This window comes from Physella acuta, unplaced genomic scaffold, assembly GCF_028476545.2.
Source record: "Physella acuta isolate Inbredline_101_S28 unplaced genomic scaffold, ASM2847654v3 ptg000810l, whole genome shotgun sequence".
Taxonomy (NCBI): Eukaryota; Metazoa; Mollusca; class Gastropoda; family Physidae; genus Physella; species Physella acuta.
In genome coordinates this window covers 216,360-222,359 of record NW_026732328.1, presented here as the reverse complement: position 1 = coordinate 222,359, position 6,000 = coordinate 216,360, and the positions used below count along the sequence as shown (strand labels likewise).

The 6,000-nt window shown below is 34.5% G+C and overlaps 1 protein-coding gene across 1 annotated transcript in view; it reads left to right on the top strand.

The window, feature by feature from the left end:
- The first annotated feature begins 966 nt into the window (after positions 1–966).
- The window catches only part of LOC131951394 (homeobox protein Nkx-2.5), a 28,486-nt gene continuing 23,452 nt past the window's right edge, over positions 967–6,000 (top strand). The window contains exon 1 of the mRNA XM_059313793.1: positions 967–1,607. The gene's annotated coding sequence lies outside the window, so the exon portion shown is untranslated. The remainder of the gene's footprint in view (positions 1,608–6,000) is intronic.

Genomic DNA, 6,000 nt, shown 5'->3' with positions numbered 1-6,000 from the left:
CATAAATGACGTCACATAATTATGTGGGGAAGATGGTTGGACTTGTTGAAAGTGGATTCAGAGAGTGTGACGTCACTTTTCAAAGTTTAAAGTAAGTAAGTGTGTAGGATTGAGTGTGTGTGTGTGTATGTGTGTGTATGTGTGGAAAAAAAGGGGGGGAGAGTGTTGAGCGAAAGTTGACGTGATATGTTTAAGATATCTGACTTTTTGTAACGATGTTTGACGATGGGGTGGTGAAGGGGGCGGGGGTCGTCCAACCGTGACGTCATTAACACACGATCCAACCCTACCCCTAATACTGGAGCTAGTATCATAATACCGAAAACAACATAACACTTCTATTTTTGGAACAAACAACACTCGGACACTCATAAGAGGAACACTCCACCCTTAATTACTCAGTCTGTTAATTAAAATTCTGTAAGTAAATTAAATATTTATTTGTGGGGAAAAAGATAAAGGAAACTAATTTTTAAAGGCGTTATTTAATTATCGTTGAGTAATTATATTTTGTTCCGTTATGCAGAAATGTTACAAACTTTTCAGGAAACTAAAGTCTCAGCCCCCCCCCCCCCCCAACCCCACTGTTGGTGTTGACTTTTCAATGTTTACATAACCAGCGTGACCCACACGCCGAATATCACCGCTACGCTTGACCACCCATCCTCATGAACAAAACAAAAAACACGCGCAACCCAGCGGTCACGAGCGCCATGTTGTTAGCCCCGCCCATTTCGTTTCCCTTTCGTTTCAACCCTAGTCAACTCGTCGGTGATTGGCTGAATATTTTTCCAAACCGGAAACCTATAGACTAGATGTAGGCGTGGTCAACTCCATGTTGTATTATTTCTGTGTCTGAACAGAATTCACGTATATTAGCACCCCTCCCCCTTTTTTGTTCGTAGAAGTAAAATTAAAAGTATAAGTGGGAGCGTTTGACAATCATCAAATAGTGTTTGAACTATCTAGAGAAGGAGAAAAAAATTCGTTTTCATCTGCGCAAGTATATTCACGTGTAGCGCGCAAACTTTGAGGAGAGATGGATGTTGAGATAGACCACTAAAACACGCACCACAAGACAGGCAGGACTTAAAGTGGGCGTCACTACCTCATTACATGACAACGTAGCTGAACTCCAAGCTAGCGTTGGGTTTTTCTTTTTTTTTTCTAAAAAAAAAATCTAGTACGCGCATTCCTTGTCATCGGTTCGAGTATATTCCAGGCAATAGTCAGGACCCTTCATACGCAAAAAGGGTGAGTGGCTCTCGCGTGTCTTAAGCATAACCCGTGAGAGTTTCAATAAGTGCGCAGGAGTAGAGCGTGTATACATCTTTACAAAGGGCCTTAGAGTAGGCTACTTTAGCCACGAAGATACCCGTACACGTCAGCCTCTTAGGGGCATCTTCATGTGAAATTTTCTGCCAGACAAGTGGAATAAGTTCTTTGAAAGGAGGAGAAGGAGAAAAAAAAACATTAAACGGAACAAAAACTTGAATTGATGTACGTGGCTTGAAGCTGGTCGGTGTGTATCTTGGGGCACTTCAGAAACAAGTTGCAATTCTGCTACACCGTGATTCGGGCTGACTGGAGATTGAATTGGGCGTGATGTAAGCATTGACTTCTTTTTTTTTCGAGTTGGTTAAGTGCAACCCACTAACACCTACTTAGGGTTAGGGTTAGTTGTGTTTAGGGGTTTCAGACCTTAGGGTTGATATCATTACTAGTGTGGTAGAGCTTATCAACAAGGACTGGCGTTAATACTATTCAAGATTATTTTTATAACAAGATTAACTTCTTTCAACTACCTACGCCTGTTGGTTAACTTTGACTTACTTACTTGACTTAATCCTCTTTTACTCCTTGTGTAGCATAGGGCCTCAACCATACCCTTCCGTTTTGTCTGGTCCCCGGCTGTTAAATTTTTCAATCTCCCAAACATTCCTACTCTTCAAGAAGACTCCTCATTCAGGTCTGTCTTGGTTGGTTAACGTTGCGTATTGGTTATTGGTTAAAGTTACGTATTGGTTATTGGTTTAGTTCTACCCGCTTATAAATAGTGGTTATTTTACGATTAAGTAAAAAAAAAGCGTTGTAAAAAGTTTAGTATATTTAAGCCAACTATACGAATACATCAACTAATTCACTTTCGTGTATACTAAGCTGCGCTTCCAAAATTGATGTATCATCACTTAGCACTGAATGAAAACAATGTTTATAGTTTAAGTGTTGACTCAGGTTATAAAGGTTTCGAACCCTATTTCACTAATATCGAGCCGCTGTTCCCCGAACGACCCTATCTCTTGCGAGATCAGTGTTTCTTCCAGACTTTTTTCTCCGGGGGGGCACTTGAAATTTTCGGGGGGGGGCGGTAAACTTTCTTCGGGGGGGGGGGGGGGGGGGCGGACACTGTTAAAAGTATATATTTTCTTTATAAATTATATAAATTTCATTTCGTTCGGGGGGGGGGGGCGGTAAAAAATTTTCGGGGGAGAGATGCCTGGAAGAAACTCTGTGCGAGATAGCAATAACCCTAATCCAATTAAAGATCATTTTTAGGTTAATCGTATCTATTTGCGTGTGTTCATGTTTAGTTTGTATGAACTAAATATTTTTTTTCAAGATAATCTTCGACGCCCGTGTGTCCATTACATGTCCCATCACTGACCCTCTCCTCATTTGGTGTAAAAATTTATAAAATAGCTCTTTAATTAAAAAACTATCTGACGACCGACCCATTCTCCAATTATTTAAAAAAAAACACATTCTTCAATTAGTTAGAAATAGTCACACGGTCTCTTTTGTTTGATTGACTGTGTTAAAATATGCAAATAATATATTTGCTCTTTAATTAAAAAACTACCTAACGACCAACCCATGCTCCAATTATAAAAGATACTACATTCTTTTATTAGTTAGAAATAGAAAACACTCTCCCTTTTGTTTGATTGAATAAACATACAAATAATATATTGAGAGCACATAGTAATTTATTGTAATTTTAGAAAATAAACAAAGTTAACAAATCACTTCGATAACTTATTATAATAATAAAATTTATGTTCCAACTACCAACATTGTTAAAAAATTATTTTTAGCAGCTACTCAAATTTGTCTACCCGAGCTCTTCTATTTAGATGTTTTTAAAAATCGCTTCAATATATCAATATATTTACTATAAATAAAAAAAAAAAACAGTTATGGGCCTAACATTAGTCTTTGGGTATGTTCTGATCCCCGCGAAGATTTCAAGTACACAATACAACCCTAGAAAATGTATATACAATTTTAAGCTTATTTCTTATTTATCTGTTATGAGAGCGACACAAAAACAAAAGCCCCCCTCCCCCTTTTTAGTTCCCCCGTGTGTTAAAAAATATTTAAATTTTCCCAACAAGCAGATAATCTGAGATAATCTGTGAATTAAAAGCCAACGTCCACGAGACAGGAGAAATGTATCGTGTGACGCCCAAACACGCCCGTAATAAAACAGACTTTAAACAGCGCCACCTTACGGGAATGTTCTCACCCCCCGGGGCTGCCCTAACCGGGAATAAAGTTCGCACATAGTTGCCGGCTGCCGGTTTACCACCAAGGAAGCCGTAGATTAGATTTTTTTTCATCAGCCGGTTTTTTTTTTTTTTTAAAGGCGAGGCAATATAGCGTGAATCAAATAAATGTGTGGGGGTGATTTTGATGATAAGCACGTTTGTAACTTCAACATGCATAGGCCCTACTTTGTTAAATTATATTAATTTTTTTAGATATATTAAAAGCAGGATTTTAAAAATATTTAGGAACCACAAATTTAATTTACTTATTTCGTACAACTTTTAAGCAGATTTGCAACTTAAACTAGTATACTTTGTTATTTTGTAATTTTTTAAAGATATATTAAAAGCAGATTTTTACAATATTTAGTAAACACTAATTTAATTTACATATTTCCTACCTATTTAAAAAAAAGTATATAATCAAAAAATAATTTACCAATATCTTGATTTTTATTAGCCGTCCTAATATTGATATTAAATAGAAACTTTCCCCACAATAACACTATAACTGGACAATAGCTACATATTTTCGTGTTTCCAACGCGTTTTATATTTTCAATATAATATTTAATATATCCAGACTCATTTCAGCACATAATAGTATTTTAGCAAAATTTTTAAAAATTTAATATAGTCAGACTCAATTCAGTACATAATGGTATATTAGCAAAATTTAAAAAGATTTCATATATCCATGCTCAATTATAATTTATCATAAAATTAATAAGAAACGTAAAATAATATATATGTGTATTTCATAATTTGCATTAAATTAAACAATATCAGCCGTACTTTTAATAAAATTATGAATTAGAATATCAATTTCTAAATTATCAACAAATTAATTGATCAACAAATATTGATTGTATAATATCGCTTTATGATTTCTGTTACAAAACTGTTACATTATGCAAGGAAAAAATAACTAAATTAAAAATAGCTCTTGGTGATTTTTTTTACTAGTAAAACGTAAGGATACATATTTATTGTAAATGTAAATTGTCGAAATTTAAATCACAAGAAGGTAAATTCGTCTTCTTGGTCGATCTTAATTGTAATATTAAAAGGGACATCAACACAATTAAGTATTTCGTGTCAACATGTTATGCGTCATATAGACCGTTGGCTCTGATTTCAGCCTGCTTTTCTTTCTGGATTTGCTTCCATAGCCTTTGTCAACACAAGAAGGCAAATTGTTTGATTTTGGAGTTTTCGGTTCTAGATGAGTTACTGTTCACAACTAATGAGCCTCATCTGTCTAAGGGTTCGAACTCGAGACTTTTGGAGTTACCAACCATGAGTTCTCATAGCCGTATAAGAGGGTTACTGTTAATAAACAACACAAGATGGTTATTGATAAATGACAACGTTATTTGCTGTTATTGTCAACGTGTAATTGTCAAGCTTCTACTTCTACTTCTTCTTCTTTCTTATTTCTAGTCTTGGAAGAGATTTCCCGCAACACAATTCAGTAATACGTGTCAACTTGTTATGCGCCATATAGGCCGTGGACTCTGATTTCAACCTGCTTTTAACCCTCGGCTGTTTTTATAAACCTTCGGCTATTATTTTCAATCTTCGGTTGTTATTATTAACCCTCGGCTGTCAACACAAATCACACCCATCTACCAACAACAATGTTACTAGTCAGTCCTGAGTTGGTCTAACAACCAAAACCACAAGTTAGCTGAAGAAACAAAAGACAAAAAATATTGTTACAACTATTTGCGTTGGTACTCTTTGTCTTGCAAATTTCTGGACAATGTAAATCTAGATAAGCATTAGCTCTAGTATAAATCTGAATCATGCTAAGGCAACTAAAGAAAAAAGTCTTATTTAAAAATTAGTTTTAAACTCTTATCGTTTGAGTCTATGTCCAGATTTTTCATTATCTAACTGGTTTGTTTAAAAAAAACCAATAGTTGCACTTTATGAAAAAAATTACTTATTGACTAGTTTAGCTTTGTGCTTTTAATTTTACTAACTCTTAAATAGATATAATATAACATATGTAAACGAAGGATTAATTGCCGTTAAATGAAGATATAAAAAAGTAATTTAAAGCCATTTTATTATATTCAAGTATATATTAGAAGTAAATGAAGTATCAACTTGCATATTTTAAAAAAATGTATGCATTTATTAAACAACTCCGTGTATTTTTGTTTCGTTTCGAATGGTTTATTATTTTTAATATAAAATTTATTTTATTTTTTGTTTTTACATGTTAGCGTAAATATATAGGGACTAATTTCAAAATTTTCAATCAAAAGATGATTTGTCTACCTCTCTAAAAAATAAAAAGACGTATTCTATACAAGATGCTGAACCCATAAAATATCTACGAGGAACAAGATAGAAAACATGAATTATTCTTTAAAAACATACAGCGGAAACCCAAAAGAAAGGAAACAAATCTCTTATCTCGACACGCTCGCCTTTCATTTCC